General features: G+C 37.0%; 1 protein-coding gene, 1 long non-coding RNA gene and 1 pseudogene across 14 annotated transcripts in view; 1 reads left to right on the top strand and 2 right to left on the bottom strand.

Annotated features, from left to right (window-relative positions):
- LOC137210238 (UDP-N-acetylglucosamine--peptide N-acetylglucosaminyltransferase 110 kDa subunit-like) overlaps positions 1-1,757 on the bottom strand; it is a 111,670-nt gene extending 109,913 nt beyond the window's left edge. For 5 of the 13 annotated variants that reach the window (XM_067711887.1, XM_067711886.1, XM_067711888.1 and 2 more), the window contains exon 1: positions 1,409-1,757. The gene's annotated coding sequence lies outside the window, so the exon portion shown is untranslated. The other 8 variants (XM_067711874.1, XM_067711876.1, XM_067711881.1 and 5 more) reach the window with 7 other exon arrangements.
- The window catches only part of LOC137210251 (UDP-N-acetylglucosamine--peptide N-acetylglucosaminyltransferase 110 kDa subunit pseudogene), a 632,586-nt pseudogene that overhangs the window by 328,051 nt on the left and 278,480 nt on the right, over positions 1-26,055 (top strand).
- LOC137210267 (uncharacterized) overlaps positions 16,487-26,055 on the bottom strand; it is a 115,707-nt gene continuing 106,138 nt past the window's right edge. The window contains exons 2-3 of the long non-coding RNA XR_010936437.1: positions 17,672-17,745; positions 16,487-16,523 (exon numbers count right to left, since the gene is read on the bottom strand). This is a non-coding gene — a long non-coding RNA (uncharacterized lncRNA). The remainder of the gene's footprint in view (positions 16,524-17,671; positions 17,746-26,055) is intronic.

Here is a 26,055-nt window from a genome sequence, read left to right as displayed (position 1 = left end):
GAGTATCAGCAGGGTTCCAGCTCTCTCTCCATCCCTCAGCCCTGCTTACCTCTGCAAGACTTTATTTTACAGAAAGTCTCTCCTTGTGCTGGATGGTTACTGGGAGTCCCAGAGTCATATCTCCCCAGCTTAGAAATTCCAGAGAGAAAAGACAATTCTTCCATTTTGCTCTGAGACAAAAGTCCTGGGGAGCAGTCTGATAGACTTAGCCGAGGTCAGATGCCTACCCATGAGCCAATCACCTGCTTTACTGGAGTTCAGTCCCTGGGCGACTCATCCCCGGGGCCCGTCAGGAGGCAGGATGGCATTATCTGGCAGTTCTCCAAGAAAAGCCTGCTGTTTTTGTAAGATGAAAGGGGAGAGGACATGGGTAATGAAACCTGTATCTGCTTCTGTAAAATCCACTGAATCTTACTCCCTGCCCTGTGTCGATGACCATGCAGTAAGCTGACCCAGGAGGTCATTTTTCCCACAACAGTCTTTATATATATGACTAAGGAACACACTGGTAAAAGAATATGGGAGAAAGTCTGAGTATGACAAGTCAGCTAGACTGATATTAACTAAAAAAGCTGTGTGAAAATATCCTTAAAAAGTTGCCCCCAACTCACTCAAAGTCCAAAGTTGGAGCTGGAAATACAATGTCATGGAGTTTGGATAAGAACAGGTTTTCTCCAAGCTGAACTATGACACAGAGATTAGCGACTTCTAGAAACTATACTTTTCCAAATAAAAAACATCACGTGAGAAAAATGAGGCCTAGAAAAATTAAATGACTTAAGGTAACATAGCTAATTAATGGCAGGACTGAGACTAGAGTATATACTCTGTGTAACTGGCTATGGTTTTTTTGTTTGTTTTGTTATCACTTCAAAACGAGACAAACTTAAAGACAGGAAACACAACCAAAACTCAGTGGTTGGAAAAGAGATGGATGTGAACGCCCACTTGTTTCTTACATATAAAGTTACCCCGCGCAGTGTTTTGGAGGCGAAAACGCTGGCTCTTCCCAACGTTGGTTACATACACAAAAATTCCAAAGACAAGACAAGTGCTTTGCAAACAAAGTAACTAGAACAAGCTCAGGCTTCCCCGCGCCGGGTCCTACGTTCCACGGTCAGAACCACCAACTGTATCCCCCCGGGGAACAAGGTGATTCAGAAAAGCTGGCGTCTTCAGAGAAGGGAGAAAACTTAGCCGGGAAGAGAGGAGAAAACTTGCTCAGCTTCTTGCTGGGGTCTGAAACGATCCCAACAGAGTCCTTAAACCCCTCAGGTTTCCCCAATCAAGCACCCTCGCCTCCAACCTGGGCCACCCCAGATCTGACTATCAGACGACAGAAGTCTGCGAACGCACGAAGAACTGACCACCCCACGAGAGGGACCTACGCGCGGCCGCGCCCACTCACCCGCCGCTCCCCGGGAGACGGGAGACCAGCCCGGGGTCCAAGTCCTGGGCGTGGCTGACTGACCCCTCTCCGGGCCCAGCTCCAGCTCACCTCAGCGCGGCACGCCTGGGCGCCGCCATCTTGACCACAAAGGGGGCCTCGCGCCGGGGGCCTCGCGCCGGAGGCCCCTGAGCGGGCGCCCTGAGCGGAGCCGGAGCGCCGGGGAGCCCCAGGTCGGCGCCTTACGTCCCCTGCGCGCTCGCGCAGCGTCCACTCACGACGAGAGTCCCGCACGCAGCCCCCGACCCAGGCTTCCGTGGACCCGGGGCCCGAGCAGCCCGCACCGCGGCTCAGGCGGCGCCGAGGGCGGCCCGGGCGGAAGAGCGGGCGCGGGGCACGCGCTCGGTAACCTGGCAACGCGGAGCAACCCGGCGTCTCTGGCGAACCCCAGCCTTCCACCGCGAGGAAGCACGAAGCCCCGCACCCGCCGCCCAGCCCTCGCCGCCGCTCGGTCGCTCCGCCCGCCGCTGCCCGCTGGCTATGGTCTTTTAAATCCATGATACAACGTCTATAAGTAACAAATCTGTTAAACCCTAAATGTTTATGATATTCAAGTAATCCAGTATCTGAATTATTCTTGAAGATAAAACATCCAAAGACTTCTTAATTGTATGGGTATACATACATAAAATACACGTGGAGGTAACTTCAAATATAGTATGTGCCTGTCTCTATTCCTTCCCTCTCCGCTCTTTTAAAAAATGCCCCTTTAAAAATTGCCCACTCACCATCTGTTAGGTAAATTTGCTGAAACACAGTAAATGTGGAGACAGAAATTGTTATAGAGACTATTCCAAATGGCACTGACATCTGTATTTATGAGTTACTATTTTTATTATTATCGTAATTGTAGACAAGAAATTATTGTAATAGCTAACACTTATCTGGAACTTACTATGCCCCAGGTACTGCTTGAATGGTTTACACATGTTGATTTATTTAATCCTCATAATAAACTAAGGATTTATCTCATCCCCAACATATAAAAGGCAGGTATTATTATTCATCACCCCTATTTTTCAGATGAAGAAATTGAGGTACAGTGTTCTTAAGAGACTTGCCAAGGACATAAAGCTAGGAAGCACAGAGCTCAATTTGAAGTCAGGAACTCTATCTTCAAAATCTCTGTTTCAACCCCTCTGCCACCTAGCTCTTGGGTGCAGAAACAGAGCTCATACCCATGTTTAATCTCAGCAACAACACTTTTAACTATTGTACTCTGTTGTCTGTCTATGTATTAGACACTAATCCCTATCAGCAGTGTTTCCAGAACTATTCCTCTTGGATGAATCACGTTCTGGGTATGTCCAGTGAACAACTGAACATAAAATGTTTAAATTATTGGAAAGTTCTCTCTGGGGAATGTCTTACGAGACCATCTACCATGCTTAATTCCACTAATCGAATTAAATGGAATTTTAGACCATCTATCATTTTTTAATATTCACATCTCATTTAATATTCAAACAATATTCCTTAGGGTAATTACGTATATTCTTTGCATATCTTGATTCTTTGTGATGTGGGCCCATTTCTCATGATCGTATCTGCTTTGAAATTATTTAACGTAAGTTGATACTAGTATCTTCCCCATGCAAGTTATTTATCTTACAATGATTAAAAAAATTTTTTTTATCATTGTGTTGTGAATTCACAGCATTTTAAAAATTATTTTTTATTTTATTTATTTTTGACTGTGTTGGGTCTTCGTTGCTGTGTGCAGGCTTTCTCTAGTTACGGCAAGCAGGGGCTACTCTCCATTGCAGTGTGCTGGCTTCTCACTGCGGTGGCTTCTTTTGTTGTGGAGCACGGGCTCTACGTGTGCGGGCTTCAGTAGTTGCGGCTCACGGGCTCTAGAGCACAGGCTCAGTAGTTGCGGCGCACGGGCTTAGTTGCTCCAGGGCATGTGGGATCTTCCTGGACCAGGGATCGAACCAGTGTCCCCTGCATTGGCAGGTGGATTCTTAACCACTGCGCCACCAGGGAAATCCCTATCCTATAATGATTTTGATTCTTCAGTTCCTCAACCCTCCACCCCATTAAAATAAAATCAGAAGTGGGATCAAGTCTCATTTCTGTGGGGAGAAGGTAGCAGGTAAGCGCTTGTAGACATTCATTCAGTCAATCAATCTCAGTTGAGGACTCCTGCTTCTAGCCATTATGGAGTAATTGGCCCCAGAATTTTCCTCTCAAAGCTAATCATTAGAAAATTAGAATAACTTAAACAACACTTTTAAGACACTGGGCAGCTAAGAGCTCAGGACTGTGTTCCCCAAAGGAGGGGCAACAAATGAGGCAAGACCTATGAATGTTCCTGCCTGGTGCCACTTTTCAGACCCAAGCTGAGCATGGTCAATGGGCTAATTTGAGAAAACAGAGATCAGAGTTCAGAGAGACTCAGGAAGCTGCAACTTGCAGGCAAGAGTACAAGATAGACAGGAGGCACACAGAGAAAGAGGGCTAGAAATATGTATGGTAGTCCCTTGAATTTTGGCTCAACACTAAACTGGGAAAACATAGGATGAGGATATGGGACCCTAGGAAAATAACAACTATTAGGGAACTGTAACAGCTCACACAGCACTGGGAGACACTGAAGTGCTAACCCTCTGGAGGGGAGAAATCTTTCTGAAGACTCGGACAAATTAGTAGAGACCCAGAAAGGTTACACTTTAATAGCAGGGCTAAATACCCACTGGAAAAAGTCTTAAAAACCAACCTGGAAAGGATCTAGCTGACCTGCAAGTAACCTAACATCTGCTAAAACAAGATTCAATGCTTTTTAAAGGAAGAGAGTGAAATGAAGACACAACCACATTATTTTTACACTGTACAGAATCCAATAAAAATTATAAGGCATGTGAAAAGGCAGGAGGAAAAACTAGTCGATAAAAACAGATCTAGAAATGACAGATTTTAGAATCAGCACAAATACAAAAAAAAAACCAGTGTGACAGAATTCTAAAATAGCCCCCATAATTATATAGTGAATGGGATTTTGCAGGTGTAGTTGAGGTTATTAATCGGCTGGCTTTGAGAGAGATTCTCCAGGTGAGCCTAACCTAATCATGTAAGTCCTTAAAATAAGACTTTTCTTTGGCTGGTCACAAAAGAGTATGTCAGAGAGATCCTAAGTGTGAGAAGGATTCAACATGAAGGAGGTTCTCTATTGCTGAGAGGGAAGGAGCCATCTGGAAGGGTCTGAAAGTGGCCCTAGAAGCTGTCTGGCCCCTGGATAACGGCAAGAGAAGACAAGGACGTTGTCCCTACAGTTGTAAGTAACTGAATTCTACTGACAAGGTAAATAACCTTGGACATGGATTTTTCCCAGAGCTTCCAGATAACAGCTCAGCCTGGCTGACACTCTGACTTCAGTTCTGTAAGAAGAGCCTCAGGAGAGATCCCAGCCAAGCCGCCCATACTTGAGTACCTAAAGATCTGTGAGATAAATGAGTATTGTTTTAAGTCACTAAATGTGTGGTAGTTGTGTCACAGCAATAGGAAATAAATATAAACAGCTAGTGTAAATATGTTCAAGAATTTGAGGGAAACATGAACCCAATGAGGAGAGAAGTGAAAAATATAAAAATAAATGGAATGTGTAGGGCTGAAAAATACATTGTTTGAAATTCACTGTATCTGTGTAACAGCAGTCGCATACTGCAGAAGACAAATTTGAACATTGTTCAAGATAGACCACATATTGTTCCATAAACAAGTTTCAATACACTTAAAATTATTGAACTCATTCTGATAACAATGGTATTAACTTGAAAATCAATAACAAAATATCTAGAAAATCCCCTAATATTTGATATTTAAACACACTTAACTCACAATTTTTAAAAAAATCCAGGTAGGGGCTTCCCTGGTGGCGCGGTGGTTGAGAGTCCACCTGCCAATGCAGGGGACACAGGTTCATGCCCCGGTCCAGGGAGATCCCACATGCCACGGAGTGGCTAGACCCATGAGCCATGGCCCCTGAGCCTGCGCGTCCGGAGCCCGTGCTCCGCAACGGGAGAGGCCACAACAGGGAGAGGCCCGCGTACCGCAAAAAAAAAAAAAAAAAAAAAAAAAAAAATCCAGATAAATTAGAATATATTTTTAATGACTGATAACAATAACAGCCTGTCAAAATCTGTTGACTCTATCTAAAGCAGTTCTTAGGGAGAGATTTATAGCTTAAAGCCATATAGTAGAAAAGAAAATATACATTTAATTCAATCATCTAAACTTTGCATTCGAAACTAAAAAAGTAAAATACATTAAACTCAAAGTAAAAAGAAAGAATAAAAAGTATAAATCAATAAAATAGAAAAGAGCAAAAAGAGATAAAACCCAATAATACCAAAAGCTGTTCCTTGTAAAGACCAGTAAAACTGAAAATGTCTAAGCTGGACAGATTAAGAAAAAAAGAAAGAAGAGAGAAATGACCAATATAAAAAGAAAAAGCATCACTCTAGACCCTAGACTCATGGAAAGGAAAATAAGGAAATGTCATGAAAATTTTATATCAAAAAATTGATAACTAAGTGAAATGGACAAATTCATTGAAAGGCACAACTTACCAAAATTGACTCAAAAAGAAAGAAAAAAATCTAAAAGCTTTGTTTGTTACATTTCCTTTACAGTGAAAAACCTTCCCATGCCTGGGGCTGGTGGTGGGAATGGGGATAAACTGGAAATGGGCATGAGAGATCTTATTAGGGTAATAAAAATGTTCTAAAACTGATTCATGTTGATGGTTGTATAATTTGGTAGTTACTAAAAATGACTAAATTGTATCCTTGAAATTAGTGGATTTTATAAGTAAAATTCATCTCAACAAAGCTGTTTGAATAAGATAAACAAAGTAACTATAAAAAATCCTTCCCACAAAGAAAATTCTAGGTCCAGATGGCATTCCTTGGTGAATGTGATCAACAATCTAAGGAAAAATGTCAATCTTACAGAGACTCGTTCAGAAAATAGGGGAGAAGGAAGCAGAAATGGTGAAAATTTCACAAAACATATATTTTACAAAGAACTTGTACATAAGGAAGGTTATATACTACACACACATACAGAAAAAGTATATGTTCACTAAAGAAGATACACAAAAGGCAGTAGGCACGTGAAGAGATGTTCAGCACCATTAGTTTTCAGGGATAAGCAAATTAAAACCAAAATGAGATCCCACTACCTATTACAAAGGTTAAAATGAAAAAGACTGACCATTGTGAGAGTTAGAAAGGATACAGCAGAACTAGTACTTTTATACACTGCTGGTCAGAATGCAAAATGGTGCAACCACTTTAGAAAAGTCTTTCTCAGTCTCTCATAAAGGTAAACATACACTTACCATTCAACCCAACATTTCCACTTCTACCCAAGGAAATAACAATCCACAGGTATTTCTGTATAAATGTTTATCGTGGTGTTATTCAAAATAACTATAAAATGGAAACAACCCAAATGCCCATCAAAAGGATAAATACAAGTGGTATATCCATACAATGGAATACAACTCAGCTATAAAAGGGAACAACTAATATACACTAAACAGATATATCTCAAAAATGTTACAGGAAGTAAAGGAAGAAAGACAAAAGACAGTGTATGCAATATGACATCTTTTATATGAAATTCTAGAAAAGTTAAAGTTAATATGTAGTGAGAGCAGATCAGCCTGGGTCTGAGAATAGGGGATGGATTGAGTAAACAGGGGTATAAGGTACCTTTCCAGGGTGATGAAAATGTTATATATCTAATTTGTGGTGGTTTTTAGTATATAAAGTTTTATGCTTAGTTTATATTTTATAAGCTCATCAATCATATATTTAATATGCATATACTTTTGTTTATGTAAACTATACCACAATAAAGTTTATATATAAGGTTAAGATCCAATTATCTGGGCAAATTTTTCAACTCATCCATTTTTATTATCTATAAACTGAAGAGGTTTTTTTTTTGTGGCTCTCTGAGATTTAACATTTCTTTCAGCTCTAATTATATGCCATGATTTTTATATAAGTTTTGATAAAATAACTTGCATGATGCCGCCTCATGAACTTTTACACTTATATTTATGTTGCTTCTTGTAAAACATTATTTCCCTATAAATCCAACAGTGATTAATATTATAACTAATACTTTAAAAAAGGAATTGATAAAAGTGCTTTAGAAACCTCTTTCGAATACTGATAATGTCTTACTTAGGATGTTAAGACCATACCTGTCTTGCTCCTACTTCAGGTCCACTCTTAGAAATCTCTGAATATAAAATGCGGTGGTATCCCATGATATTATCCACAATAGTCTTCTTTAAGCCAGATTTGTCACAGTCATGTCAGCCTTCTTCACATCCTGTCACACTTTAGCAGTTATAAAGATTGGTTCCTTGTGATTTTTCGTTAAGTCTCCCTTTCTGAGGCTTGTTCATCCTGGTGTTCTTACCTATAGGACAAGGTTTCAAGTCCATGGGATGGTAAGTCTGCATTACCTAGTTATTCCAGTCAGGAAAGATATATGGAGAGATGGCCAGTCTATAAAAGGTAACCTGATAGAGTCAAACATAGTTAAGAATCTGGTTATTTATTTTGAGAGCAGCTCAAAATTGTGATATGTCTGCTAAGAGTTGGGGCACTTCTGACTCAATCATAACTGAAAGGATTCTTTAGGGACTCTATGAAATCAAAAGATTAAATTAAGACAAGTTAAAACAACTTTAGAAGGCCGACAGAAATGTTCTACATCTTGAAAGAGATAGTGGTTACACGGGTAAATATATCTGTCAAAAGTCATGGATTCACACACTTAAAATGTGTGCATGTTCTCCATATAAACATAATTTGAAAAGGTTAACAACCATTTTACAAGAGTAACTTTACAATGGAGAAACACATCAAACACTACCTCAGCCAGGAGATCCAGGTTAATATCAACAATGATAAGCCACATTGATAGTATATACCCTTGATGTTATGTGATAAAATTGGCACTTTACCTCTGTGATCTCCTCCCCCAAAATCCATAACCCCATTATAATTGTGAGGAAAACATCAGAGAAGTCCCAGTTGGGAGACATTCTACAAAACACCTGGCCAGTACTTTGCAAAAGGGCCAATGTCATCAAAAACAAGGAAAGCCTGAGAAACTGTCACAGTTAAGAGGAGCCTAAGGAGACATGATGACTAAACATAATGTGATATCCTGGATGGGATCCTGTAACAGAAAAAATACACTAAGTGAAAACTAAGGAAATATGAATAAAGTATGAACTTTAGTTAATAATAATGTATCAATATTGTCATTAATTGTGACAAATTAATATAAGGTGCTAATAATAAGGGAAAGTGGGTGTGGGGATATCAGAACTCTCTGTACTATCTTTGCACCTTCTTTGTAAATATGAAGCTCTTCTCCTAAAATAAAAGATTATTAAAATCATTCTGAATGAAAGACAAGTATATAAAATACATGGGAGTTCAAACATATCCATGAAGGAGGCAGTGTTCATGTTATATAATTTATTGTCAAAATCTGAACATGTTTTGAAGTAGAAGGGGATGCAATTAACAATTGTATCAGGACAAGAGGCAAAAACTGAGATGTATGGTCCCCCTAAGTACAAAGTCGTATTAAATATCCAAGCTCTTGTTTCACACTTCCTGTGTTTCAATCCAAACTCTACCACTTGCTAATTAAGTAAATTATTTCACCTCGCTGAGCATTATTTGCAATTTGAGAAAGAGAGTAATATTCACCTTGTAAAATTTGGGAGAATTAAATGAGATGATCAAATTAAAGAGCTTACTTAGCAAATGCCTGGCACATAATCAGGACTCAATAAATGGTAGATGACAATTTGTGTATATTTGGACATTAGTGAATTTTGCTAAAGCATGCCTGCATAATTACACTGAATCCTCTACACTAATGCATCCTCTTGTTTTTCATCCTAACCAACAGTAGTCATACAAATACTTACTCTTTAATAGTTAGCTCAGATGTGACATGACAACTTCTAGGTCCCACCCAGGATGTGTTAGGAGACTGAATGTCGTCTAGAATAATGATGATGATGGTTATCATCATAACCATCATCATCATAAATGATACTGACTACATAGCTTCTTTTCCTTTCAGTAACTCTCACTTCACCTTATCTTGGTGGGTCTGTCAGTATCATGGTCCCAGCACCCAGCTGCAGAAGTGGTACATGGACAAGGCTGAGGCGCATCCTCTTAGATACAGAGATTGCTCCAGAAATGGGCCTAAGACTAAAGTAGAGTCAATAAATGTCATGTGAGGAAAAGAGGTAACTTTACCTTTGGAGTCATGACCTCTAATGACATTAACCCAGATCTGCTAATTGTCTTCTTTGCAACAATGTGGAAAGACAACTCAGAAGCAAACAAAATTAAGAGGTAGAGAAGGAGATAGAATTCAGGTGCCATGGTTTGAACTCCTGAGTCCAGCTGTGCATGGACTCAGGAGTTCAACCCTGAATGCAACCTCATGCAAATTTTTCTTCCTACTTAAGCTAGTTTGAATTCCTTTTTCTGTCACTTACAATTGAAGAAGCCATAAGTAATAGAGTGAATTGTCTGTCTCACTCTGCACTTGCCTACAATAGCTTTTATACTATTCATGGTTTCTTGAATTTTTTTTCCCCTCCCTAGACTTACATCTCGGATAAAGACTGAAGTTCAGAGACTTGGTGTTTAACAACTTGGAATCCTTCCCTCCTGGTTGATAATTTGTAAATGTTGGCTGAATAAATGAATTATACAGTTCTTACACAGGTGAGCTCAATTACTGGTCCTCCATCATTAGAATTTGCAAACAGTATGTGAATAGAAGGACACACTCTCTGGTTTGATGCTGGACATTTTCTTCCTCCATTATCATCTCTATTTCAATCTGTTACGAGGTCATTTTTCTCTGATGCCTTGCTTCTCCTTGAAGAACAGGTTTTTGTGAGATAGCTCACACATACTCTTTATTTGTTCATTATTCCTGCATTAAAGTTCAAGGGGCTTTTCTTGTTGTTTCGTGTTAGTCTTTCATCTGTATAGCTGTCATTTTATTTCTATGCATTTGCAATTCCTTGCTCACATTTGCTCAATGGGAATATTCTCCATACTCAGCAGACCTCTTTCAACTGTAAGTGATGGAAACCTAACACAAACTAGATGAAGCCAAAAAAAAAAAAAAAAAGTTACTTTGTTGACTCATGTAGCTCGATGTCCAAGGGGCAACTGAGCTTCAGATACGGCTGGATCCAGGTGATTAAAGAAGTCTTGAGGTGCTTTATCGTTCAGGGTCTGTTTGCCTTTGTATCTTTTTGCTTGGTGGCTTAGTTCTCTCCTGTTGTGGCTAGGCTCTTTGCATTGACAGGCAAGATAATCACTGTCCCAGCTACTTTATAAAATCATTACAGGTCAAAATGCTAAAGTAATAGTTACCTCTATGCCAATGACCATAGAACAAGTACAGAAAATAGCATGAAAGTAATCTAGTTGGGCAAAGTTGAGTCATGCTTTACACCAGGAAGTGATCAGACACTGTGCTGAGAGACTCAAGAGAACTATGTGGGTGATAGAGGAACAATTCCACACTGGGATTAATAGCTGTTCACTAATACAAAGTAAAAAAAACAACAAAAAAACAAAAAATAATTCCCTTGTATTGTAACTAGGGAAAGCTAGTCCTCAAGATAGCCCTTTCTTCATGACTTTTTCCATCTTCCATTCTAAGACACATCTGGACATCAAAGTGGCAAGCTTAAAATCCCCATCACCATCACCATACTCTACTCTAGAGTCTGACTGCCTTGTCCAGCCATCAAAGACAAATATTTAACTCTTTTTGCCTATTACATGTAGGGTCACATAATACAAAAAGTTAACAAGAACTGAGTTCAATTATATTAGAATATTAAATATTTTTGTGGACTCTCCACACCCACCAAGCACATAGTCAAAGCTCATGCAGCCCACTTCACCTGCTTGCATTAAGGCTTGACTCCCACACCTGCCTCACTTCTTACAGCCATGATTGTTTTCCTTAGAATTTCTAAAATATCACAATGGACTGCTTAAAATCTTGGAACAAATGTCTACTCACAATAGCTAACATATGGTAAGATTATCTTCAGTTTGGTGTCTCAGTTTGGATCTAGACTGTACATTATTTAGATCAATCGTTCTCAACCAGGGGTAGTATTGTCTCTGGTGGATATTTGACATTCTCTGAGACATTTCTGATTATCATGACTGAGTAAAAGACTGTCATATCTCCATGTATCTGGTGGGTTGAGGCCAAGGATGCTGCTAAACATTATACGATGCATAGGACAGCAAACAACAAAAAAATGTGTCACTCCAAAATTTTAGTGCTGAGGTTAAGAAACCCTGATCGAGATGAATACATTTTGGGGAAATTTTTATTTTATTATTTAAATTCTTTATCACATACAGTGTGAAGAATATAAACAGGTGAAGAAATAATTATTTGAAGGAAAAATGCAGTAGGCAAGAATAATTATCGATGATTTTAATTCTCTTTATAACTCTTTTCTTTCATTCTTTCTATTTTTTTTAAGCCATCATGTCCTATTATGGAATTCCAATTGGGTTCTTAGATCTTTAATAGAACAAAAACATGAAATAAAAATCAAAAAGCACTAAAACACAAGAAACCACGGTCCTAGTTCCCATTGTATCTTTTAGTAGAGTTATGACCTGGGAAAATCATTTAATCCCTTAAAAACTAATTTTCCAACTTTTCAATATGAAATATTTATATTAAATTATTGTTTTAAAATAAAATGTTAATCTACTAAAGAAGAACACAATGTAAAAAGAAACTCAAAGAAATGCTATGAGGGGAGAAAACCAAGGAACCAAAAACCCTAATTTAGCTTACCTTCTTTCTCCACAATGGTACTGAAACAGAAATTCTTCTAGAGTCATCTCACTAATCACTGAATTCAATGAACTCTATTTTCCTTTCCAGCTCTAATGTTTAATCACTAAATCAAACTTTATCTGTCCTAGGCTCCGTTTTTAAAATATTTTGCTCTCTATCAAGGATTAAAGTTTGACCTAATAAAATAACCAAATCTATCCTCTTAGAAACCATCAGGGAGTAATATTTCTGAGATAAACAGAGAGGAATCTTAGAGCATTATTCGAATACTTATAATCTCAAGAATAATGCCAATCTAGAGCAGGTGACATTTTACATGAGGATGCCATTTTGCTTCTGCCAAATTATGTGAGAAGATGGTTTATTCAAGACTTGTCTAAAAGGGACAGCTCCAAAATGCCAAGCCACAGAGCAAGCCACGTTCCAGAAACAGGAACAAGTGATGGAAGATCACTCCCGACAGCATTCACTTGGTATAAGAAAACAATATGTCTCACATACAGAAAACCAGTTATGAATTGAAAAGAAAATTTTAAGTATGAAACAAAATTTTCTTTGTTAACCAGTGGATTCTTCTAAGAATGTTTATGTCCAAAATTTCAAATAAGATTTTGGAATGCCAGAAAATGAGCAGGAATGTAAGACCAGTAGAAGTACTTACTAAGAATGTGTTCATCTCTTCTAGTTTGTCCATTTGTTGGTGCATAATTGTTCATAGTAGTTTCTCATATTCCTTTCCATTTGTGTGGTATCTAGGTGTAATGTACCCTCTTTCATTTATAATTTTGTTTATTTGAATCCTCTTTTATTTTCTTGATAAGTCTAGCTAAAGGTCTGTGTGTTTTGTTTATCTTTTCAAAAAAACTCAAGTTTCAGGGATCTTTTCTATTTTCTTTTTAGTCTCTCATTCATTCATTTCTGCTCTGATCTTTATTTCTTTCCTCCCACTAACTTTGGTCATAGTTTGTTCTTCTTTTTCTAGTTCTTTGAGTTGTAAAATTAGGTTGTTTATTTGAGATCTTTCTTTTTTCTTCATGTAGGTATTTATCACGAAAAACTTCCCTCTTAGAACTGCTTTAGATGCATTTGATAAGTTTTGGTATATTGTATGTTCATTTTTATTTGTCTCAAGAAATGGTTTTGATTTCTCTTTTGATTTCTTCCTTGACCCACTGGTTGTTCAGTAGCATGCTGTTTAATCTCCACATATATTGGTTAATTTTTCAGTTTTCTCCTGGTAAACTAGGAGAAACTAGGAAACTAGGAAAACTTTTAGTTTTATGCAACTGTGGTGCGAAAAGGCTTTTGATATGATTTCAATCTTCTTTATTTTTTTCAAAGAAGACAGTCAAACAGGTACCTGAAAAAGTCCTCAACATCAGTAATCACCAGAAAAATGCAAAACCACAATGAGATACCATCTCATACCTGTCAAAATGACTATTATCAGAAAGACGAGAAACAACAAGTGTTGGCGAAGATGTAGAGAAAAGGAACTCTCCTGCACCATTGGTGAGAATGTAACTTGGTGCAGCCACTATGGAAAATTAAGAGGGTTCCTCAAAACATTAAAAATAAAACTACTACACGATCCAGCAATCCCATTTCTGGCTATACATACAAAGGAAATGAGAACAGGATCGTGGGAGAGATATCTGCACTCTCATGTTCATTGCAGCATTATTCACAATAACCAAGATATGGAAACAACCTAAGTGTTCCTCAGCAGATGAATGAATAAAGATGAGGTGGGGGGGTGTATATACATACGTACATATTATTCAGCCATGAGAAAGACACCTTGCCATTTGTGACAACATGGATAGAACTTGAGGGCACTATGCTAAATGAAATAAGCCTGACACTGAAAGACAAATATTGTATGATCTCATTTACATATGGAATCTAAAAAAAACCAAACAAACAAAACCCAAAATTCATAAAACTTGTAGAAACAGAGAAAAAAAGGGTGGTTACCAGGAGCTGGGAGGTGGCAGAGAAGTGATATGTTGGTCAAAGGTTATAAACTTCTTGTTATAAGATAAATAGGTTCTGGGGAATCTAATGTACAGTATAGTAATTTACGTTAATAATACTGTATTATATACTTGAAAGTTGCTAAGAGAGTATATCTTAAATATTCTCACCACAAAAAATAAATCGAAATTATGCTACATGATTCAGGTATTAGCTAATGTTATGGTAGTAATTACTTTGCAATATATAGATGTATCAAATCAACATGTTGTACACCCTAAATTTACCCGTTATATATCATCTATATCGAAATAAAGCTGGAAAAAAGTACTAAGTTTCTTTGCTTCATGCTTTCTCCTCTCTTAATCAGCCTTACCAATTATTTTGGTTTAAGATTTTCTGCTAGGTTTTCCCTTTGATGCATCTTTCCTGGATGTCTTTGTGAAGAAAACCCAAACAAATAGAAATTCTGTTGCATGGCTCTGTCACTATCTGAGTGTACACTTGACTTCAGAAGGTCTTTATTTGCACTGAACCTTTAAACATATTGAAATTCCAATATTTGGGCTTTCAAATCTAATCAAACTTATCCTGGAGTAGAAGGGATTCACACCTCAACACAAACAAGGTTTCTTTCAACCTATCACATGGGTGGACTTTGAGGGCATCATGCTAACTGAAGTAAGTTGGAGAAAGACAAATTCTGTAGGATATCACTTATATGTGGAATTTTTAAGAAGTCAAATTCATAGAAACAGAGACTAGAATGGTGGTTACTAGAGGCAGGGGGTTGGGGGTAATCAGGAGATGTCAGCCAAAGAGTACAAACTTCCAGTTTTAAGATGAATAAGTTCTCTGGGTCTAATTACTTTATGGTGATTTTAGCTAATAAAACTGTTTAATATACTTGAAAGTTGCTAAGAGTAGACCTTAAATGTTCTCACCACAAAAAAGAAATGGTAGTTACGTGACATGATGGAGGTGTCAGCTAGTACTATGGTAGTGATCATTTTGCAATATATAAATGTATCATATCAACATATTGTATACCTTAAACTTACACAATGTTATATGTCAATTATATCTTAATAAAGCTGGAGAATTTTTTTTGAATTCCTGTTGTTTCTTTCCCTTCTTTCTTTTTCTATTAGTGTTAAATATCTTGGCTTTTTCTTTTTATTCCAAAGCAAAATTTCCCAAGTGACTAATATAGAATAGTAATCCCAAAAAGTGTTTTTTTTTTTTAAAGAAAATAGATGACCAAATATACCCTCTTTTGGATATTCTCCATTCCCATTTGCCAAATAAATTTTCTGAAATCCTGCAGCAAAATTAACTTTTTAAATTGTTTCCTCAAGATATCTCACAAGTGAACTCTCTACCCCAACGCTCTCCTTTATATTTTTCAAGTAATAGCTACTAAAACCTGTGAAGATAGCAGAACTCATTCTGGAAAATGCTGGTCTTTTATTTGTATTATTTCTTTCCTCCTCTTTCCTTCTTTCCAAGAATTTGCAATCTTCATTGTGGCTCATATGTTACTCCCTTTGTAGCAAAGCACTTTTGCAAGAATCCCCAGTGATGCTGAATGTCTGATTTTAATAGTGTCTTTTAAGTCTTCATCATAATTGAGTTTTCTGCAAGGTACAAGAAACCTCCCATCATTTACTACCTGGTTCTCTTTGTCCCTTGATTTTCAAGGAACCATTTATCATCTGATTCTCACTCCTTTTACATGTCTCTTTTCCCCCTTGATTCTCTTTGTATCATCTTATAAATACGTCTTCACCAGGAATCCACTAGTTCTACTATTTCTTTTGTTTTATTTCCTCTTCTTGTGTGATCTCATTCACTGCATGCGTTCAATTACAAGTGTATACTAATGACTCTCAAATCAGTAACTCCCGCCCAGACTCCAGTCCTGAGCCTAAGAATCAAATTTCAGTGGTTCCCAAATACTAGTCCGTAGTTTACAAACTTTGGGTAGGAATTTCGTGTTTCTTTTTTTTTTTTTAAGCTTGGCGCTCATTAGAGTGCCTTCATCATTACACATACTTAATACATGTTGGTTAAATCAAAACTTTGAACCAAATTAACTACATGGCTTAATAATACATCTGAAAGTTTGAAGTCTATTTAACTTACCATTGGTTAAATCACTTAATTGCTTTGTCAGCTCCATCTGAAAATTGGAGAAGATAGACGAGATAATTGCTATGATTCCTATTAACATTACCTTTCAGTTTCTAAAGTCTCTATTATCTCTTTTAAAATGAAAAGAATCTTGTAAAAAAACACCTAAAACAAGAGAAGCCTTAACTAAGCAGTTACGTTATTTCAGTTTGAATGCATTCATTTAATACACTTTTCTGAGTGCCAAATATGTGTTAGGCACTGGGCTCACAATTTTATTCTGATAACTAAGAAATACTAGGTATAAACAGAAAGATAATTCTAAAGAATGTGACTTACATTTCCTTTTTAAGCCTTATATTTTCCTATATGAGTTTAAAAAATATTCCACCAAATCTTAATTGAAACTAAAATGAGTTTGAAAAGTGGCCTAAAAAACTCATAAATTCACTGTTAAGGGTACCACTAAATAAATATTTATGCTAAAATATTTTCATAATTTTTTAAACTTGTAATAAAGTCGATCCTAGTTGCAAGGACTTAGAGGGCAGTCAAAAAAAAAAACTGTACTGTGTTAAACATTAAATAATTACTTCATTTTGTGTTTGCTATAAATTTTGAAAATATGAAGGAAAATCAGAGAGAAAATAATATTAGCCTGATATTGATCAGAAGTGCTGGAAGGCAAAATAATGACATCTACTCATTATCAGAGTTAAGAGATGTTATGAATGGGGCATCTGGCACATAGCAGTTCACGAGCAAAAAAAAAAAAAAAAAAAAACTCCATAAAAGCATTGAATGGCACCCTGCTCACAGTATTTCAGAGCTACATATATGAATCAGAAATCACAGGAGACTGAGAAATATTTAAATGTAACCCTCCTCACACTGGAATGAAGTACTTTAAAATAAATAGTAGCTGATGTAGACTGACAATTAGTGATAAGGGCACATACTTTTATCCAGATATTTTTACATCTTTAAAACTTGATCTAAATTATCAAGTAAAATTTTACATAAAATACTGAAGAAAAACTGGCATAAGAATAAATGACATAGGGGCCTATTTTTAATATGTGAAACGATGTACTTTTAGTTTTTGTGCTTGGTGGGATTTACTACGTAAAACATGGATGAGTGTTTGTTATCTCCCTTTTAGACCCTCACTGCATTCAGAGTCCAGTCCTTATTCACCTTGGTCTTCCCAACACATAGTTGAGTAGGTGTCCAGGAGAAGGGGCTCCAGAAGGCTACTGAATTCAACCAAGCTAAAAGACAAAAGAAAAGAAATACAAAATACATACATGATTGATATGATTATATAAAATGTGTGTAAACATGGGAGAAGCCCTTTTAACTGGTCTCAATTTAACTAACCTATTGGGTTAACTAAGAATCCCAATTTTCTTTGCAAGACTTAAAACATAGGTTCATCAACAAAGGACTGCACCAGGATACTAAATTATGGTCTAATACTCTCCCATTTCTGCCACCACCACATAAGCTGCATGTTTATCAAGAATAATTTGTGCTTTCTCTCAATTTTTTTTTCCCCCAGTGTCCTTTTTATTACTTCTTTGTTATTTATATAACCTAATGGAATATGAGCATGGAAAGAGCAGTTCTTTTGAAGTCTGTGCTTAATGGTTTCAAAAATACTTAAGCAGGTTACAAACAAAGTCTTGAATTATGTATAGAAAAACATAAATTTAAAAAATTAGGCAGAGGAATATAAAATCTATGAGGATTATAGTCTTGGATCATTTTACAAATACATTTACGTTCTCATTTCACTTAAAAAAGACAAACAACATGGAAATAAAAGACAATGCATTATAAATACAGTTTATACAAGATAAGTAAATTCATGTTAAGAAACAAAATAAAACAAAAACCAAATAACAGTAAATGTAGCCCTGCTTCAAATTATTATAAAGTGAATGACAGTTAAAATAGTACATCTACATCAAACATTTTTAAATGAGTCCCCTCTTTAAATTATTTCTGTCATTAATTGACCAGTGAGGCCAGTCATAGTGAATAAAAAAAGACTACTCTGTCCAAACTAAACATAATATATGATACCAGATGTCAAAATTTAAAACACTTTCCTAGTACCTCTTCTTACTGGTAAGCCAATTTCTTTCTTTGTGCCCATTCTACCATGAAGGCTTGGTCATGAAGTTTGTTACCTCAGGTAAAAATAGAGCAAGTTCAGCACAGAATAACACAGTCACTATTCAGCTTCAAGTCTCAATGCTGACTTATTTTTTTTCCTATTAGAAAAAACTTATCTAATACCCTATGTCAACAACAATATCAGAATCTCAAAATTCCAAGGGATCTTGTACCTAACAAGGTAGAAGGCAGTGTTGGATTAAAAAAAATATATTAATTAGATGTGTATTTTAGTTAGTGGTCTCACAGTCATTTATATATAACTTTTAAAAAACCTCTTCTTGCAAGAGAGGTACCTAGAAAATTATTTTGCTTTGAAGGTCTGCTTTTTAAATTGCATGGTGATGCCTCTTCACTTGCTAAATACCCTGAAAGTTCTTCCCTCTGAAAAGGATTTGCTAGCTGTTGTTTATAGCTAAGGAAAGAGAGCGGCTTGATATGTTTAAGAAGAGAGTAGACATGAGATACTGTCAGGTCTGCACAGGATTGGAGAGGGATCTAGAAGGCCTGGTACACCCCCAGTGGAATTGCTGAGGATTGAGAGCTAAACTTCCTGGGGAGGCTGAGACCACCATGGTAAGGGAATATGTAGCCATGGGATGGATGCCTTGACATGAATAGTCTATGCCAGGACCTGGAAAGCAGGCATTTCAGATGCTCTCAGAGCATCTGAAGCAAAGAAAATCAAGATGGAGCCAAGTTACTGCAGAAGGGGAACCACTGTACTCTGAAAAGACCATGAATTATACCAGCTTTAAGCTACTTCAGCAGCAGGTAGAGCAAGATGTGAAACCATGACTCAGAGTCTAGTTAAGATCACTTATGGGTAATCTAGAATTTATTATAAGTTAGGAAGAGAAGAACATACAGACCATAGGCCCCTTTGTCAAATCTCTGGGCACAGATAGGTATCCCTGTGCACCTAGAAGGGGCCTACATTGGGAAGGAAACGATGGAACACCCTTTGAGATGGGATGAATAACCTTGATAGTAAGTGTGAACTATGACTTCACTGAGTATTCACCTCATAATGAATTACATTCCCTTAGGAAGTTTAAGTTTTTCTGAAGTACACTTATGGAGGAATAAAGCATCATATTTTATTCTTTCCACATTTGAGTGGGAGCAAATACAGTTTTTACATATATATATATATATATATATGTATATATATATACACACACACATACACACTCAAAGATATATACATACAAATCTAAGAATAGAAAATTAAAGTATCTGGGAGGGAAACCATCTTGATCTCTCTGCAGAGAAAAAAACATTTGTTCGATTGATTCTATGGAAATTGGAATGAATGAAAATGTGTAGTTTTTGTCTTCGTTTTACTTATTAAAATGATTCATGAACAGTTTTGAAAAATAGAAACTCTTTAGTATACACCCTCAGAATGTTTTCAGACAGTCATAAGAATTCATGTCCCAGAGTTAAATTATTCTGATAGATGTAAATATCAATATCAAAGGAGTGCAGGATAAAAAAATTCTTATTTTAATACTTCTTAAGTGAAAATGAGATATTGAGGCAGTTAACAGCTGAGGGTAATATGGGGGAACCCATCTTAGATGAGGTGCACAGGAAAAGTATCTCCAAGTAAGAAACATGTCAGGCAGGACAGAAACATGAGAAGGGACTAATTACAAAAGGAGCTGAGAGACAGAATAAAGAAAAAGAAAAGAGAAAGGAAGACAGAAGGGCTGATAGGAAGGCATGCAGGTTAAAGAAAGGAAAGGAAGGAAAGAAAGGGAAAGAAAGAAAGAGAAAGATTCTCCCTCTGGGGGAAAGTGTGAGGCTAGGTGTTGGAAAAGAGATCGGAACACAGAACTAAAATAAGAACAGAGTAGCTGCAGTGAGACGAGCAAGGTGGAAAGTGACACCAGATGACGCTGGAGCAAAGGTCAGCAGCCAGGACATGGCAGTCATGAGAAGGCCTTGCTGTAACTGCAAAAATGTAAGAGCTGTTCATTTTTGAAATATCAAATGTCTGACAGGGAAAAAAGAAATGAGTTCTTTGCCATGATTTAAGAATTCTGTGATCACACTTGCCTTCTAAAGTACTAAAATCCTTTCTATCACAAACACTTCTCACAAACACTTCTCCACTCTGTCGAGCTATGATGCTCTTCCTACCATCAATTCCTAATAATGCAAAGATGCCCAGTGTACGAGCACTGTACAGTGTGTGTGTGTGTGGTTTCAGAAAATAATAGTGTTTTTTTTTTTCCAATAGGAATGAGAATGTTTTGAGGCTCAAGAGTCTAGGCACACACAGTTCAACGGATTTACTTTGGGTCATACGCCTGGTCTACCACCTAGATCTACTTTACCATTCTCCTAACTGTGGTCCAGAATAGCCACAGGCCATGAGTTCTAACAGATGTGATTTCCTCCTCTACTTATAACGACTGCTTCCATATTTCTTCCTCTTCTCTTACAAACTCTGAGTCCACAGTCTAATCCCCTACCCTCCTTGGGGTCAACTAACAAACCTATTTCATACTCTATTAATGATCCTTTCTTTTTTCATTTTTCCAAATATCTTTTCCAAAGCAGAGATTATTAAATAATTTCCCAGAACACTCAGAAATGATTGAATTAATCAGAAAGTTTTAAGTAGAATTCATTTCTGAGGAATACACGAATTTCTGGAAGGGGGAAATCATGATGAGTTCCTAGACTCTTGCAAAATTTGGCAGTTCATAAAATAAATTAGAGGTTTCAGGTTGTTTCAATCTGTTTTCTGAGGAAACCTGTTTTCTGAGGTTTCAGAGGTTTCAACCTGTTTTCTGAGGAAAATAAAACAAAACAAAACATAGTAACTGCAAGCACTATAAACTCTTACAATTAATAAAGGTTCCAAGGTTTTTTTTATCTTTATTTTATTTCTATTATAAATAATTATAAAATATAATGTACTATGAAAGTCCTTTTGTATTCATTAATTGTATTTATACTTAATAACCACTGGAGTTCCCTGATATTTAATTAGATTATTTATTTTTCATTTTGTTAGGTCAGATTTCAGTATCTAAAAGATGAGTGCGGTAGCTGTAACTTCTACTAATGAAGACATTGAGTTTTTGGAGACATTTTCTCTAATCCGTTTTCCCTCAAGTGCTTTGCTTAAACTATTTTTCCAAAGTAAGATCAACTTTTTCAAAGCCTGAATTAGGGTAAGTTGAGACAAACGTATTTCATTTCAGATATCCAATGAAGAATATATTCTTAAAATTGCCAGCAGCAGTAAATGACATACAAACAGAGCAAACAGCACGCTGAGCCCCAGCAAGTCCACCTGTCCTTCGTGTGCATTCTTTTCATCTTTCCCACAGTCTTTAGGTGTCGCTAAAGAGGCTCCTAATACATCGTTATATAGTTTTAGTACTCCAAAAATTGCAAGGAGGAATCATCGATGTCAAGAATTCTTTGAAAAAGCTACGTAAGAACCGAAGGTTGACACACTCTCTCTCTCTCTCTGAGTGTGGTTCCCAACAGGAAGCCAATGTGTACTGCATGCCTAGGCTTGAGTCTAAGCAATTATCTCTTGGCTAGAGTCAGGATGAGCAGAGATCCAAGTGTCATGGCTATATGACACTGAGAAGAAAGTGGCATTTGGTGGCTGAATCAAGCAAAACTCTGATCTTTGATTCATGGTGCTGTCTTGTATCCTGGGATGAGCTAAGAAATTAGTGTGTTCCCTTTCATTTGTTGAAAGGAGCAGCCAAGTCTCTGTGGGTGATATTCTGTTAGGAACTGGAAAATTCACTACACCAGAAATGGGTAGCCATCCTAAATTTTCTATAAGATAAATTAACTTGGACAATATCATTGGAACTTCTACCTGGGGTGATCCAAAAGTAATGATAATTTCGATCAAAAAGTATAAATTCAAGTGTATTTGAGTTAAGAGGGCTCATAATCACTAATAGAAAAACATCAAAAATATTTTCCTTCAGACTATACTACAAAGCTACAGTAATCAAGACAGTATGGTACTCGCACAAAAACAGGAATATACATCAATGGAACAGGACAGAAAGCCCAGAGATAAACCCACCCACATATGGTCACCTTATCTTTGATAAAGGAGGTGAGAATATACAATGGAGAAAAGACAGCCTCTTCAATAAGTGCTGCTGGGAAAACTGAACAGCTACATGTAAAAGAATGAAATTAGAGCACTCCTTAACACCATACACAAAAATAAACTCAAAATAGATTAAAGACCTAAATGTAAGACCACACGCTATAAAACTCTTAGAGGAAAATATAGGCAGAACGCTCCATGACATAAATCACAGCAAGATCCTTTTTGACCCACCTCCTAGAGAATTGGAAATAAAAACAACCAAATGGGACCTAATGAAACTTAAAAGCTTTTGCACAGCAAAGGAAACGATAAACAAGAGAAAAAGACAACCCTCAGAATGGGAGAAAACATTTGCAAACAAAGCAACTGACAAAGGATTAATCTCCAAAATATACAAGCAGCTCATGCAGCTCAATATCAATGAAACAAAGAACCCAATCCAAAAATGGGCAGAAGACCTAAATAGACATTTCTCCAAAGAAGATATACAGATTGCCAACAAACACATGAAAGGATGCTCAACACCACTAATCATTAGAGAAATGCAAATCAAAACTACAGTGAGGTATCACCTCACACCGGTCAGAATGGCCATCATCAAAATATCTACAAACAAGAAATGCTGGAGAGGGTGTGGAGAAAGGGAACCCTCTTGCACTGTTGGTGGGAATGTAAATTGATACAGCCACTATGGAGAACAGTATGGAGGTTCCTTAAAAAACTAAAAATAGAACTACCATACGACCCAGCAATCCCACTACTGGGCATATACCCTGAGAAAACCATAATTCAAAAAGAGTCATGTAAAAAAAAAAAAAAAAAAAAAGAGTCATGTACCACAATGTTCATTGCAGCTCTATTTACAATAGCCAGGACATGGAAGCAACCTAAATGTCCACTGACAGAAGAATGGATAAATAAGATTTGGCACATATATACAATGGAATATTACTCAGCCATAAAAAGAAACAAAATTGAGTTATTTGTAGCGAGGTGGATGGACCTAGAGACTGTCATACAGAGTGAAGTCAGAAAGAGAGAAACAAATACTGTACGCTAACACATATACATGGAATCTAAAAAAAAAAACAAAAAATTGTTCTGAAGAACCTAGGGGCAGGACAGGAATAAAGACACAGACATAGCGAATGGACTTGAGGACATAGGAAGGGTGAAGGGTAAGCTGGGAAAAAGTGAGAGAGTGGCATGGACATATATAAACTACCAAATGTAAAATAGATAGCCAGTAGGAAGCAGCCACAGAGCACAGGGAGATCAGCTCGATGCTTTGTGTCCACCTAGAGGGGTGGGAAAGGGAGGGTGGGACGGAGATGCAAGAGGGAGGAGATATGGGGATATATGTATATAGCTGATTCCCTTTGTTATACAGCAGAAGCTAACACATCAGTGTAAAACAGTTGTACTCCAATAAAGATGTGAAAAAAATTTTTTTCTTCTTGCAAGAAAGGTGCCTAGAAGATTCTGTGTTTCTTTTTAATCAGGTTGTAACGCCCCATCTCCTGTTAAATACCCTGAAAATGCTTCCCTCTGAAAATGATTTGCTAGCAGCCATTTACACCTTATAGTGAATTAAAGTCATCATATCTTTCCAGCCAAGGGAATACATGCTTGTATTGAGAATGCATTTAAGAATTTGTCTTCTAATGAGGAAACCACAGAGAATGGAAAAGATGAAGTAAAATGTAAAAAGGAAATAGAAAAAAAGAGAAGGAATAGGGTGGGGTGGGAGGGTAAACGGAACTCAGGATAAGAAAAACAATTTGTTTTTTGAACATGAAATCAGTGGCAAGTGTGGTGCTATTAACTTTCAAGGTCCTAATGCCCTTTAGTTCCCCAGCTGTAGTCGTTATCTCAGATGAATTCTGAGAGTGTCCTGAGACTTCTACCCTGAATTGTCTTGTTGCCTTGGGATCCTTCAACATTTGCATCAGCAAAATATATGGAATTAGAGACTCAGCTGATAATATCAAGGTAGGTAGGACATCAACTGCTATTTTTGAGCTTCCTAGTACTTTTTTGATTCCATTGTGCAAACACTGACTTTCAGAGAAAAGACTTTTGTGAATCAAGAGTCAATTCCTGGCATAAACAAGAGACTTAGAATATTGACCTAATCTGCTTTAATCACTAGCACAATAGAACAAGGAGTCCTTTTTAGTTCTAGAAAACATTAGAATTAGTTGCTGGGTTGGATCTCGTGCTGATAAATGAACCCACTATCCTCCAGCCCTGTGCCAATCTCAAGCAAGAAGGGGGTGGAAAAATGTGCAAATAAGATTTATCATTTAATCAGCACAAGCTATTATTAATTATAATAACATTTTAGGTTGTCCTTGATTTCAGTCTGCATAAAAACTGCAGTGCTATTAACAGGCAATTATACCAAAAAACACCATTGAGTTTTACTATTATGCATTTAGAAATTATGGATATAATTATAAGGGAAACATAATGATATTTATAATGTTTTTCATTTGAGAATTCTGAAGCACATGATAAATTATTGCTATTGTCCAATGTAAAACAATACAACTTAAAAGGATTATAAGTAATTCATCTAAGTCATATTCTCATTTTAGAAACACCTAACTTGAAAACAAATTCAAAGCATTTTCTAAATAATCTTATTTGCCTTCATAACACACCTGTGAAATTTTTCTATTTTACAGAGAAGAGAAATGCTCTCATCTTTATAACCCTTAGATTTGCAAATTTTCCTCACTTCTATAATCTAATTTTATCTTCATAACATCCACGCACTAGGTTGAACAGGTGTTAATATTTCCACCTTGTATAGATAAAAACAAGGCTAACTTTGTATGCTGTTCTCAAAGGCACATGAGAAAGTGGCAGATTCACATTTAGATTGTGGATCTCCCCATCTCCAAGAACAAAGGTTTTGGGTTTTTTTGTTTTGTTTTCATCAAATAACAAAGCACAAAAAGGTTATATGACTTGCTCAAGGCAACTGGCAGAGCAGGAACAAGGAAAAAATCTGCAGGTTTCAAACTTAAGTGTGTGTAACAATCACTGGGTTCTATTGAAAAATACAACTTGCCAAGCCTTATCCCCAGGGATTCCAATTTGATAGTTTTGCTTGGGGCCTAGGAATCTGCTTATTTAACAAGATTCAACTGTTTCTGATGGTGATGGACTACAGACTGCACGCTGAGACAAATGGCCCTGCCACCAAAGTCACAGTTTATAGTTTATGAAGCAGAGAAGCAAATTTGTCGCGGACCCTAGAAAGTTGCCATGGGTGCCCTATACA

The sequence above is a fragment of the Pseudorca crassidens genome, chromosome 17 (assembly GCF_039906515.1).
Source record: "Pseudorca crassidens isolate mPseCra1 chromosome 17, mPseCra1.hap1, whole genome shotgun sequence".
Taxonomy (NCBI): domain Eukaryota; kingdom Metazoa; phylum Chordata; class Mammalia; order Artiodactyla; family Delphinidae; genus Pseudorca; species Pseudorca crassidens.
Note: the sequence above shows the minus strand (reverse complement) of the source record. Positions and strands in the feature narration are given on the sequence as shown.